Genomic DNA, 14,457 nt, shown 5'->3' with positions numbered 1-14,457 from the left:
ACCCATCTGCGATCAGAGCAAAGCTGAAAAATTGGCTAAAATAATTATCCCAGACCCCATGCTCAGAGATTCTCATTTAAAATATCACTGCATATTCACAAAAGAGGCTAATATTTTGAGATAACAGGTTTCTTTCCCCATTTCTCATCCATTGCTTAATTTTCTTGTTGCTCTTCCCCTATTCAGTCAGAAGCAGCATTACTTTGAGGTACAAAAAGAAGAACAAGAACCTAATTATTCGTTTTTAATATACCCTTAAACTCCACAAAGTCCATAGCTTTGAAAGAGGGAATAATGCTTATTTTGAACAGCAAATCCAAGGATTATTCATAAACAATAGGTTCAGAGATGAGCTAGATAATCCCTCATTCTCCACCTACCCTTAGCTCTGAGAAGGAAAAGGAGCCTAAGAGAGAGAAAATAGAATTCATTGTGATTGTAGAATTCCTGGTAAGTAAAGATGACAAAGTTTTAAGGATATTTAGGCTAAACTCCTGATGATATAGAACCATTGAAAACAAAAAACAAACCAACCAACAAACAAACGAAAACCAGAAAAACCTCCAGAGCTTAGACACAACTTCAAAAAACAATGGTGGAGTAGAATGCTGAATCAGAATAGAGAATAATCCTAAATTTCTAGGTTTAACTTAATGTGAGTAGATTAAATTTTCTGTCATCAATTGATAACAGTAACTCTAGACAGAAATTAAATTCAAGTACATGACTACTTTATAAAAATTGTATTTTCCACATATTTTAGAAATGGTAGTATCTACTATAAAGATTTTGTAAGTATTCTTGATACAAGTAGTGTGCGAAACACACTGAGAAATACTGTGAGCTTCACTGAGTAATTCTAGATTCCCTTCAGAACAGACATTAAGCCTTTCTGTAAAATAAGAATAACGGTGTCTACTTCATAGGGTTAAGGTGAAGACTTAATGAGATCATGCACATTACTTGGTACATAGTAAGTTATCAATAACTATTGCTATTAGCAGGAAAACCTTTTTTATCCCTTCCTGATATCTCTTCCATATTGAGAGACCTTGATTAGCACAACTGCTGGCATCTTTTATACAATTTTATCATCTGTCCCAGTAGGTGGAACGACTTACCTGATTGGTAGATTTTTGGAAGAATAAACAAGAGCTTTGTCAGCTCAGTTTCTTCCTCCTTCCTACTGGGAAACTGTTGTTAGTGGCCTTTTACTGGGCACTTCAGACAATAAACCCTGTCTCTGGAGGAGTAATTAATATGATGAAGCTTCTTCTGGTCCAGGATTATGTGTGCTTGGGCAACCCTACTTACCCTGTGTTCAGTTGGCAGGCTCCCTCACACCATCTAACTTACCTTCTCTATGCATAAAGGTGCCATTTTGACTTACAGCTGGCATTCCTTTTTATTATGTATTAGTTTTAAAATGTTGTAGTCAAGAAGATTGCTATTTAGTTAGTTCCTAAGGAATCCCAGGAACTAACTAATTTATTTTAGATGGGGAAAGTAATATCCATATAATTTACAAAAAACAAAAAAAAATCTTGGTTTCTATGTCATCTTAGACCTAGATATTTTAGGTAAATAAATATTTGAAAAAGTATAGAAATATTTCTGTATAATACTTATGCACAACAAGTTTCATTATTGAAAAAAGGTAAATATTCAATAATAGGTCACTAGTTTAAATATGGCGCACCTATACAATAGAATACTATGCAGAAATTAAAAATGATATTGTAGACTTTCAATATAGACAGATGAAATAATGCAAACCAGATTTACCCTCTTACTTTAAACAATGAAAAACATGAATAAATATATGGCAAAAATACTTTTCAGACATGAGACTGCAGGCAGAACAGGACTTTGATATCTGAAATTTGGGAAACAAACAAACTGAACCCTACATTTGCACTAGCTTAGAGCTTGCAGAAAGTTTCCAGCCCACAGTTGAGGAAGAGCCAGAGACCAGCAGCATTGCTGAGTTGAGGAAATAGAGACTGGAATTCATAAAGACTCATGTAATTGAAGGGCACAAATCTTAGGCGTACTACAAACAGCAAGTATGACTACGAAATCATAGATGATGTTCTATGCATCTAACCTGTCAAAAATAAAAAAGTAATTTCAATTAGCTATAATAAATATTTTATTCTCTTTATTAGAAAAAATTCTACAACTTGTTTGTCGTAAGAGAGGCAATAAAAATGTATTGTCACTGAAATATGAAGCACACTTAGGAGATAATTAAGTTTATTAATGCAACAGCAACAGAAGCTGCGGCAAGAGAATCTCCTGAACCTGGGAGGCTGAGGTTGCAGGGAGCCAAGATTGTGCCACTTCACTCCAGACTGGGTGATAGAGTGAGACTCTGTCTCAAAAAAGAAAAAAACGTATGCAACAAAAAAGGAAAAGGAAAATATTATAGAGATGCTAGCAATTCCTGTTACTTACATTTTTCTGGATTTTACAATGTTTGTAATAATTGCCAGCTTTTTCATTTCTTTAGTTTTTATAATTTACTTTCTTCTTATAAATAAATATTTACTATTCTGCCTAAATTTCTATTCCTCAATTTATATTCTTGTTTTTAATGAGGGTCTCCAAAATTCTATAATCTTCAGGCCCCGTAAAACCTGGATCCTCTCTAAACATAAATGTTAAGATGTACTTAAAGAATGTCTTATTCTGTACCACTGAAATATGAAGCAAACTTAGGAGATAATTAAATTTATGAATGCAACAGTCTGTCCTTCCTTACAAGAGAATAGTTCTGAATTATCAATGAGATCGTCATTGGGAAAGCACTCTGAGAAGTATGAAGTGCTGTATCAATGCAAACTATTATCATTATTATCCTTTTAAATATAAGCATCTGAAGTTATCAACATTTGTTTGATAACTGTTTAGTGATCTTCACTAAGTGCGCGGCACTCTGGGGCTGTGGAGGTTATAAAGATGAAATACATCCAGTATTTGCCTTTAGGGAGTTCATAGTTTCCAGGGTAAAAATACTGTACTGAACACATAATTAAAAGAGAAACTCTATGTCAGTGAATTTCAGACATTTTTTATTACAACTCACATTTTAAAGTGGAGATCATGGTCCAGTAAAAACACACACATGCACACTTACAAACGTACACATTGTTATACACACTAAAAGTTTCACAAAAAAATTATATTTACTATATGCTATAATATTTTTCTGTAGTTTTCTATTCTATTCTACTTCAATTTTTAAAATGCTGATCACAACATTTTAAACAGACTTTATAGCCTCTAATCAAACACAACCTACAGTTTGAGAAATACTGTTCTCTGTAATTATTTTGTCCTGCTGGATATGGACTTAAAAATTGATGAACATAAACTCAATGAAAATCTCCATTAGCTCTAATAAAATTTAAGTCTACTGGATGAAAAACTAAAGATGCTGAAGTCCTACAGACCCCTCCTGCCAATTATTCGTATATATTTTATTAGATCAGAGACATCAGCTGTCCTTCTATATACATACATACACACATATGTGAGAGCACAACACATATGCTCTCACACGCCTTCACTCCCTGTATCTATATGTTAAATCCGATTGCTTTTGCACAGTGACAACTGCAGTGAAAGCTCCCTGCAGGGAATCACAGGAGTCTGAGTGAAAGGGTTATTTTAGTGGTTCTTCACTATCCGAGAATTACACTGAGGCACAAGAGCTTTCTGACAGGACTTGGCAAGCTTTGCATTGTAGTCAAGATTGTTTAATCTGTTGGCAGATTTGTCATAAAGGGGTTTGGTTCTTTTCTAAAGTATGTTGTGTGTGAGCACATACATGTATTTATAAGTAGTCTATCAAATATTTTATAGAATGGGTATAAAAATACTTTCTTAAGTCCTTATTGGCAACATTTGTACCTGAGTTTTTATGTATATGCCATTATAATGGTAAACATTTACTTAGAAAATGCATCATGCTGATGGAATAACGTTGACACCACAGAACTTAACTGCATTTAAAATTTACTTCCCATCATTAATTCTTTTTTTTTTTTTTGGTACTTTAGATTCTGGGGTACATGGGCATATCATACAAGATTGTTGAGTAGGTACATTGATGGCAAGGTGGTTTGCTGCCTCCATCCCCCCATCACCTATACCTGACATTTCTCCCCACGTTATCCCTCCCCACCTTCCCTCCCACTGTCCCTCCCCTAGCCCCCTGCAATGGACCCCAGTGTGTGATGCTCCCCTTGCCATGCCCATGAGCTCCCATTGCTCAACACCCACCTATGAGTGAGAATATGCAGTGTTTGATGTTCTGTTCTTGTGTCAGTTTGCTGAGAATGATGTTTCCAGGTTCATCCGTGTCCCTATGAAGGACACAAACTCATCTTTTTTATGGCTGCAGAGTATTCCATGTTGTATATGCACTACAGTTTCTTTGTCCAGTCTATCACTGATGAACATTTGGGTTGGTTCCAGGTCTTTGCTATTGTAAAGAGTGCCACAATGAACATACATGTGCATGCATCTTTATAATAGAATGATTTATAGTCCTTTGGGTATATACCCAGTAATAGGATTGCTGGGTCAAATGGAATTTCTATTTCTAGATCCTTGAGGGATCACCACACTGTCTTCCACAATGGTTGAACTAATTTATACTCCCACTAACAGTGTAAAAGTGTTCCTACCTCTCCACATCCTCTTCAGCATCTGTTGTCTCCAGATTTTTTAATGATTGCCATTCTAACTGGTGTGAGATGGTATCTTAATGTGGTTTTCATTTGCATTTCTCTAATGATCAGTGATGATGAGCATTTTTTCATTTGTTTGTTGGCTTCATATATGTCTTCTTTTGAAAAGTGTGTGTTCATATCCTTCACCCACTTTTGAATGGGTTTGTTTGCTTTTTTCTTGTAAATCTGTTTTAGTTCTTTGTAGATTCTGGATATTAGCCCTTTGTCAGATGGGTAGATTGCAAAAATTTTTTCCCATTCTGTTGGTTGCTGGTTTGCTCTAATGATTGTTTCTTTTGCTGTACAGAAGTTCTGAAGTTTAATTAGATCCCATTTGTTATTTTGGCTTTTGTTGCCATTGCTTTTGATGTTTTAGTCATGAAGTCCTTGCCTATGCTTATGTCCTGGATGGTTTTGCTTAGGTTTTCTTCTAGGGTTTTTATGGTGTTAGGTCTTATGTTTAAGTCCTTAATCCATCTGGAGTTAATTTTAGTGTAAGGTGTCGGGAAGGGGTCCAGTTTCTGCTTTCTGCACATTGCTAGCTAGTTTTCCCAACATTTATTAAACAGGGGATCCTTTCCCCATTGCTTGTTTTTGTCAGATCTGTCAAAGATTAGATGTTTTTAGATGTATGGTGTGGCTCCAGAGGCCTCTGTTCTGTTCCATTGGTCTATGTCTCTGTTTTGGTACCAGTACCATGCTGTTTTGATTACAGTTGCCTTGTAGTATAGTTTGAAGTCTGACAGTGTGATGCCTGCAGCTTTTGTTCTTTTTGCTTAGGATTGTCTTTAGCTACATGGGCTCTTTTTTGGTTCCATATGAAGTTTAAAGTGTTTTTTTCCAGTCCCATCATCAATTGTATTCGTGTTCAGAAGAAGATGATTTACAAGAAAAGATACAGTCACAATAAAAAGAAAATATGATTTAAAATAAAATGTTAATAATTTTATATTCTAGTTGACAAACAAAAGGTTTACTCAATGTATTTCTGTCTCTGCATATGAATGATGATACAATTGCCCTTCTTTGTAGTTTGCTCTTCGTCAGAATTGACCAGAAGATTCACTTCCTTTGTCCATTTCAGGAATGGGCAAAACCAGGCTAGAGTAAGGGCCCTGACCCAACAACTTTGGGGCATCCAAGGAACATCCCTGGTATAACCCTTGAAGTCATGCACAGTAGCTTGTGATAGTTGCTCATAAACCCTCAGCTGGTTTAGCCATGCTGCAGTGCCATGGAGACTAACTACAGAAACATGTAGTGAGGTGGTCATAGGGAGGTGAAGAGAATGAAGGGATGAGGAGGTGGGGGAAATTATAAATACATGACAACCTGTTGCTACTTGAACAATAATTTTCTTGTTCTTAAATTAGTAATAAAATTTAGTAACTGTACTTCCCAATCTCCAAAATATCTACTTTTTTTAGTTTATCAGCCAAGTTCATTTTTGTTGTAACCTACTGTGTCCGTAAGTTCTATTTTTCTGTTTCCTGCTCTTTCCAATATGACTCTTTGAGGCCTTCTAAATGCTGTTTCTCCTAATTGTAATGTTTTCCCTCCCTTTCTAAAAAAACAGTCTCCTATTTGTCTCTCAAGATCAATCTTGCCTCTGACAAAGTCCAGTAGAACAAAGCACTCTTTTTCTCATACCATGATTAAAATTTGTCTTGCATAGTTATTTCAGTCTTTTCTTCCTCTTCTACTAGATTACAAGCTTCTTGAGAGTTGAATCTGTGTAATATTTGCATTCTATCCTCAGTACGTCTTATAGAAGCTGGTTCTAGGATACTGAATTGATTTGTAGATTTATTAATCTATTGATTAATATATTTATCCTGGTTTCTCTACTGTTCTCGAGATCCCTACTTTATTCTGAAGCACTTTTCTCTATTTTTTCTGAATTTTCAAAAATGTATTTACTAGAAGTTCCTGAGAGTGGTTTGTACCTATTTGGAAGTCTGTCTTCTTTACCAAAAATTTAAGCTATATGATGACCCCATCTCACTTGAGAATTGTTACCAACAATGGTGGAAAATGTCACTCTATGGAGTATGTCTGTATTACTTTGTTTCCTTCTAATGATCAGAGATAAGCTATTTGGAAAGCTTTTGTCATGACTATTTTTTTTCTTACTGAAGGATTTCACAATTAGAACAGATAATCTAACAATACATGGGTTTATACATAAAATCAGGACAGCAATTTGTTGCTGTTTCTGCTGAATTTGAGAATGCTTTCCCCTCTAAGCCAGACATGCTCTCTGTCTGAAGATGAAAAATGTTCATTGTTAATAGTCCCTGAGTTGTCATCATGATTTTTCAATAACTGCTAATTCTGTGTAGGTTTTTTATTTCTATCTGCTATACCTGGGAGAAAAGTATTCTTCACTTATTATTACTTATTATTTTTTCCAGGCAGCATTTGGAACTATTCCACCTGTGATGAAACTCAAATTGTCTTGCTTAGACACAATTTTTTCCTATTTTACATGTGGATCTAAACATATCAAAAGACTAATAAGATATAATTTTAAAATGAGCTTTTACAAAGAAATTTTTTTTCTTTCATTTTAGTGACAGAACATTACAGAAAAGAGATTGGCAAACTTTGGCCACCTTGTTTAAGAAAAATAGTCAGATTTATCAGTCTTATTGTACCTATGGGAAGGAAATTATTATTACATGGTAGCATTCCAGAGATCTCGGGCCCCATTTGGGGATTTTTTCCACAGGCTTCTCTATAACACAGGTCCATCTACTTTTCCTATATAAAGATCAATCCATAGAATCACTCCTTCTAGACAATTGTCACCTACAGGTGAGAAGAGGTTTATCCCCCAAACCCAGTGACTGGTAATGAGACTACAGAGTGGGCAACTTTAATAGTTGTTCTAGTACAAGTCTTGTTACCTTATGTGTGTGTGTGTGTGTGTGTGTATGTGTGTGTACATATATATATATGTATATATATATACACACACGCACATATATATATGTATACACATTTATTTGTTTATTTATTTTTTAAGATGGAGTTTTGCTCTGTTGCCCAGGCTGGAGTGCAGTGGCCCGATCTCAGCTCACTGCAGCCTCCACCTCCTGAGTTCAAGTGATTATCCTGCATCAGCCTCCCAAGTAACTGGGATTACAGGCACTAGCCACCACACCTGGCTAATTTTTGTATTTGCAGTAGAGACGGGGATTTGCCATGTTGGCCAGGCTGGTCTCAAACTCCTGACCTCAGTTAATCTGCCAGCCTTGGCCTCCCAAAGTGCTGGGATTACAGGCATGAGACACTGAACAGTTTCGTTACCTTATATAAGAGTTTCCTGATTCTTGATCTTATCTTCCTCTTTTGAACAACTGTTAGTGCCCCCTTCTTAAATATGCAGTCCTCTTCCCAACATTCTGTTAATGTCCTTAATATCTGTTTATAAGTATATCTTGGATCTCAGACTAAACCTGGAGATAATTTGCTGACCCTGCCAACTATATTTCTAATCCTTTTCCCATCCTTCAAATTACTATTATTGCTGCCACAGAGAATTATTAAGTTGAATATTAGAGGGAGAATATTTCGACAATCTTAACAAGAAATAGCTGGACTGGAGCAGTGGTAGTGGGCAAATAAGTTCACATTTGAGAACCCTTTCAGAGTTACAATCAAATAATTTGATAATGAAGGTGAAGAAAAGAAAAGAAGCTAGTAAGCAGAAATGGAAACGAGACTGTTCTTCTAGTTCACAGTCACTGTGGTAACTTGAAAAGGTGAGCATTTGTGTGTGTGTGTGTGTGTGTGTGATATCCATCAAATATTTGATGGATTTGTGGGAATCCAACAAAATAGCTAAGGATGATCAAATAGTTTGTCTTATGTTAGACCATTTTTTACCTATATAAATGGCAATTTCATTTGCTTCAACCTAAAAAAATTAAACCCAGGAGGAGTCATTCTCATCATTGACCATCTCGTTGGGTACATTCACAATTTTCCATCTCCAATATTCCTTCTACATTTTTGTGTGTACTGAAAAATAGTGGTGAGTAGTACAAGCCTCCTTAGATCTCTACACTATCGGTAAATCTACAGATGTTTTCTTTTTAATAATAAAAATGCTAGATAAGTGCACTTTTACAAAGATTATAGCATATTATCCTCACAGTAATATCCCCAGGGAAAACTTTATCCTCATCATATATATGGAAACAAGCTCAAAGAGGTTAAACAGCTTGTCTGATGACAAGTGGAACATAATGACCTCTAAGTACTCTCTCTGTTCTTTCCACTTTGTATCCACTGCCCATCTATGAAACAGAAAGGAGGAGCTTATTTTCCATCAGCTATATGCTGTTAGCAGAGAAAACAAAACAAAACAAGATTGACTTTAATTTCCTACATAATCATTATCTCAAAATTGTGATTTTTTTTAAACATGGGCTTGAATGCTTATAGCAGCTTAAAAGTTATTAAAATTCTCATTGTTTACCTTTTTAAAAGCAGTTATATCCATAACCGCTTCTTACATCACATCCTATGGAACTTCAGTGTTGGGAAGACCACTGGACATCCTCACAGTAAAGAAACTTCTCCTGTTCTTCTGCCAAAATTTGCCTTTCCTGGTGTTATCTGCTTTCGCCTTGTGACTGCATGTTATCTAGAGAACATATCCAGTGTATTTTCTTTGTTTCATGAATGAGGCCTGCAGAAGACTTTGGATTTTAATTTGAAAAATAAATAAATGCCCTTGAAAAAGGATGAATGTATTCCCCCAGGCCTCTTTCATTAATATGAGCTTCCTGAAATACAGAGTTCAGTAGTGAGATTGAAGGTTAGTGTCAGAAGACCATACAAACTTGGAGAAGCCTTAAAAAATAAGACAGAAAAATGTGGTTTATTAGTTATACTAGTTACAGAATGAACAGCATATTGTATGTGCTGTGTTAGAGGTATGTTATGAATAACAAAAGCCCTGGAGCATTTACATATTTGTTTTCAGCAATCCTGGCAGTTGGATTTCACCATTCTATGCCTTTTTGCCAGAATCACTAAACACTGGTACATATGGCATCTGAAGTACCATATGCCATAGAAAATGTTAGCTGATGCCTATACTTCTATATTATATTTTTATTTCAGATTTTTGCAGTTTGAACAAAGAATAGTAGAAAAAACAAAATATTGGACAAGCAGTAAACAGTAAAGTGAAAAAATGCCTTGAGAGAAAGCAAATAAAGGAAATGAATCCACCATGAGCTAACATGGCTATATGGTAATGAGTCAAATATGGGAAGTAATTGTTTTGCATGACAGAATTTCCATAGCCTTTCATTCTATTATTTTGGAACTAAAAGCTGCAGCAGGAAGAGTGAGGGCTGACATATTATTTTTACCTTATTCTTTCTGACATTTCTTGCTAGAATCAGAGTCTTCATTCGATTGAAGTTAATTAGCATGAAGGTTATAGTCAGCAACATATAATATCTTGGCTAAAAATGAAAAATTCAAATGTAAGAAATTATTTTGCTATATTTATTGAGGTTATTAACTGGGATTTTCAGTTAATATCTAGGGTTTTTGTTTTTGTTCTTAGACACAGGATAACTATAAAATTAAAATCAATAATAATTAGATAGCTAGGTTTCCCAAATCAAGCAAAAATTTCATGGCCAACCTTTTATCTATAAGAAAAATATCAAAATAACTAGATAGCTCAATATATAACAGGTAAGTTACTGCCCACTGGAAATGACTTGAGAAATACATTAATTCCAGGAAAAAAAAAAACACTCATTCACAATTTTCCAAACATTGTTATAATAGTCTCAAAAACTAGATGCAAACTTCTTAGTCTGAATTTGGATGATGGTCTGGAATAGGCAAGTGATCCAAAATTGTGGAAACTGATGTCAGGATAAATGACTCAGTGTTTGAATTAGTTTAATAAAATAAGGAATGAGGGAAAAAAACATGTTAACATAAAGTATAAATGTTGTAATATTTCAGCTTAAAATCGTCTAGCAATATTAATAGTTTTAAAGTACATTTGTGTAGTGTCTTATAGCTTAAAAAGCATGTTCACATTCTTTCTCATGTAAAATAAACAATTGTGCAAGTTAGATACTAATGCTTTCTTATTTCACAGATAAGAAAACCAGCTCAAAAAGGTTGCCTTCTTGTCCTTATGCCCTAACTATATACTGAAATTGCCTCCCATTGTAGAAGTAATCCTACTGTGGATTGGAAGGAGAATAAAAACAACATACCTTTTCAGTGAAATCCTATATTGCCCAATGAGTTGCAAAATTGGATGTGACCCAGAATCTTATGCTTTCTTAAGAGTTGCTCTTCAGGGGGGCTATTAAGAAGTCTGTGTAAACTTAGGGCTGTATTTTCTGTCACAATCATTTTAAAAACAAGAATCCCAGGCTCCCAAACTTATACAAAGAAACCAAATATATATGAGGGTTCTTCAATATTACTAGTGTGATCCTCACTTATACGAACTCTAAATCTAAAAATGTAACAAAGTAGATGTATTTCTTTCCTAGGGCTGCCATAGCAAGTTATCACAAATGGTGGTTGAAAACGATCAAAATGAGTTATCTCATAGTCCTGGACACTAGAAGTCCAAAATCAAGGTGTCACTCCCTTTGAAGGCTTTAGGGGGAAATTATTCCTTGTCTCTTCCCTGATGGCTCTGGTTATTTCCTGGTTTGTAGCTGCATAGCTCCCATCTCTGCCTTTGTCTTCCAATGATCTCCTTATCTTCCTATGTGTTGCTGTCCTGTGTGTCTCTTAAAAGGATAATTTTCATTGTATTTAGAACCTATTTACATAATCCAGGTTGACCTCATATTGAGATTCTTAATTGCATCAGCAAAGAGCCTTTTTCCAAATAAAGTCACATTCTCAGGTTCTGGGGATAAGGATATAGACATAGCTTCTGAGGGTGGCATCATTCAACCCCCTACATCTCACCCTCTGGCCCCCCAAAATTCACATGTGTCCCACATAGAAAATATACTCATACCATACCAATATCCTCCAAAGTCTCAACCCATTACATCATCCATTCTAAGTACAAAGTCCCATCTAAATAACATCAGCTCAAAACTCCCAATCTCATCACCTAAATCAGGTGTAAATTAATCTCTGAGTGTATTAGTCCATTCTCATACTGCCATAAAGAACTACCTGATACTGGATAATTTATAAAGACATGAGGTTTAATTGACTCACAGTTCCATGGACCATACAAGAAGTATAGCTGGGGAGGCCTCAGGTAACTTACAATCATGGTGTAAGGGTGAAGTGGAAGCAAGCACCTTCTTCACATGGCAGAACAGGAGGAAGAGAGAGAGCAGAGGGGAAAGTGCTACACATTTTTAAACAACCAGATCTTGTGAAAAGTGTATCATAAGAAAGCATTATGGAGGTGATGCTAAACCATTCAAAACCACCCCCATGATCTAATCACCTCCCACCAGTCCCGGCCTACAAGAGTCAGGATCACAATTCAACATGAGATTTGGGTTGGAACACAGAAGCAAACCGTATCACTAGATATGATCCATTCTGAAAAACTGTTTTCTTTCTGTGGACATGTTAATCAAGAAAACAAGTTATCTGAATCCAAAATACAATGGTGAGACAGGCACCGGCATTAAATACAGAGAGTATAAACTTCTCATTCCAAAAGGGAAAATTGGAAGGGTTAGAGTCACCAATTCCAATTAATTTTAAAATACACAGGGATCAATTTTGTTAGGTTTTAAGGCCCATGTAACTCCCATAAATAATGTATGAGAATTATAATTCCTCTGCATCCTCGTCAACATTAAGTATTTTCAATATTTTTAAATTTAAGGATTCTAATATCAAATGGCTAAATTTAACTATTCTAATATTGAAAATTATGTGGTTTTAATTTTAATATCTACAATGACTAAAAATGTTAGATATCATTTTATGTGGTTATTTGTATCCATATATCCTCATTGGTGTGTATCTGTTCAAATCATTTACCTATATTTTAATTGAACTTTCTTAGTTTCTTACTGTTGAGTTTTGAGTTTTTTTCTCTTTCTATTTTGGACAGAAGTCCTTTGTTGGATATATACACTGAAAATATTTTATCCTAGTATGTAGCTTATCTTTTCATTTTGTTAACAGTGTCCTTTCCAGAGGAAAATGTTTTAAATTTTTATTAAATCCAATTTATCTTTTTCATAAATGAATAGTGTTTTTGATATCATGTCCGATAACTCTTTGATATCTTGCCTAACCCCAATTCCTGTGTTCTTCTGAAAGCTTTTTAGTTTTAGGTTTCACATTTAGATCTATGATCTACTTTGCATTAATAGCGATATAGCCTTTCCATGCTACCCACAAAAGGGTCCATACAGTGTTGTTGTGGATTCCCACTGCAACTTAAAGGGAAATTTTCACAATGTCCAAAGCCCTTGATGTCCTGCAAATGAAGAAAGAGGATGTCCTTAAGCTCCTTGCAGCAGGAACCCACGTAGGTGTCACCAATATTGACTTGCAAATAAAACAGTACAACTATAAAAGGAAAAGTGATGGCATCTACATCATAAATCTGAAGAAGACCTGGGAGAAGCTTCTGCTGGCAGCTCGTGCCATTGTTGCCACTGAAAACCCTGCTGATGTCAGTGCTATATCCTCCAGGAATACTGACCAGAGGGCGATGCTGAAGTTTGCTGCTGCCACTGGAGCCATTCCAATTTCTGGCCACTTCACTCCTGGAACCTTCACTAACCAGATTCAGTCAGCATTCTGAGAGTCACAGCTTCTTGTGGTTACTGACCCTAGAGCTGACTATGAGACTCTCGTGGAGGCATCTTATGTTAACCTACCTACCATTGCTCTGTGTAACACAGATTCTCCTCTGCTCTGTGTGGACATTGCCATTTGCCATTCCATGCAACAAGGGAGTTCACTCTGTGGGTTCGATGTGGTGGATACAGCCTGGAAGTTCTGCACATGCGCGGCATTTCCTGTGAACACCTGTGGGAAGTCATGCCTGATCTCTACTTCTACAGAGATCCTGAAAAGATGGAAAAAGAAGAGCAGGCTGCTGCTGAAAACGTTATGACCAAGGAGGAATTTCGGAGTGAATGGACTCTTCCAATTCTTGAGTTCACTGCTACTCAGTCTGAGGTTATAGACTGGTCTGAAGGTGTACAGGTGCCCTCTGTGCCTATTCAGCAGTTTCCTACTGAGATCGGAGTGCTCAGCCTGCCACAGAAGACTGGTCTGCAGCTCCCACTGTTCAGGCCACTGAATGGGTAGAAGCAACCACTGAATGGTCTTAAAATTTCTTGCACAGGCTCTTAAGCAACATGGAAATAAGGTTGATGAAAAATAAACACCAGTTTCTAAAAAAAAGATATAGGGGTAAAGTTTAATTTTTCCTTTTATGTTTTGTTTGCAGGTGGATGTTCAATTGTTCCAACACCAATTATTTTTTTCAAAGAAACCAAACCTATTCTTTCTCTATTTACTTATTTTTCACCTTTGCCAAAAATCAAATGGTTACACCTATACAGGTTTATATCTGGATTGTCTCTCCTATTCCAAGACTGCTCTAGACTGATGTATGGGTATGTTCCTTTGCTAATACCACATTTTCTTGATTACTGTAGTTTTATAGTATATCTAAAAGTCAGGTGCTATGAATTCTCTAATTTTTAAGACT

At 35.8% G+C, this 14,457-nt stretch overlaps 1 pseudogene; it reads left to right on the top strand.

Moving 5' to 3' along the window:
* The first annotated feature begins 13,188 nt into the window (after positions 1–13,188).
* LOC116524378 lies at positions 13,189–13,854 on the top strand (annotated as a pseudogene).
* The last annotated feature ends 603 nt before the right edge of the window (positions 13,855–14,457 follow it).

The sequence above is a fragment of the Sapajus apella genome, unplaced genomic scaffold, assembly GCF_009761245.1.
Source record: "Sapajus apella isolate SASKATOON/1434 unplaced genomic scaffold, GSC_monkey_1.0 scaffold45, whole genome shotgun sequence".
Taxonomy (NCBI): domain Eukaryota; kingdom Metazoa; phylum Chordata; class Mammalia; order Primates; family Cebidae; genus Sapajus; species Sapajus apella.
Note: the sequence above shows the minus strand (reverse complement) of the source record. Positions and strands in the feature narration are given on the sequence as shown.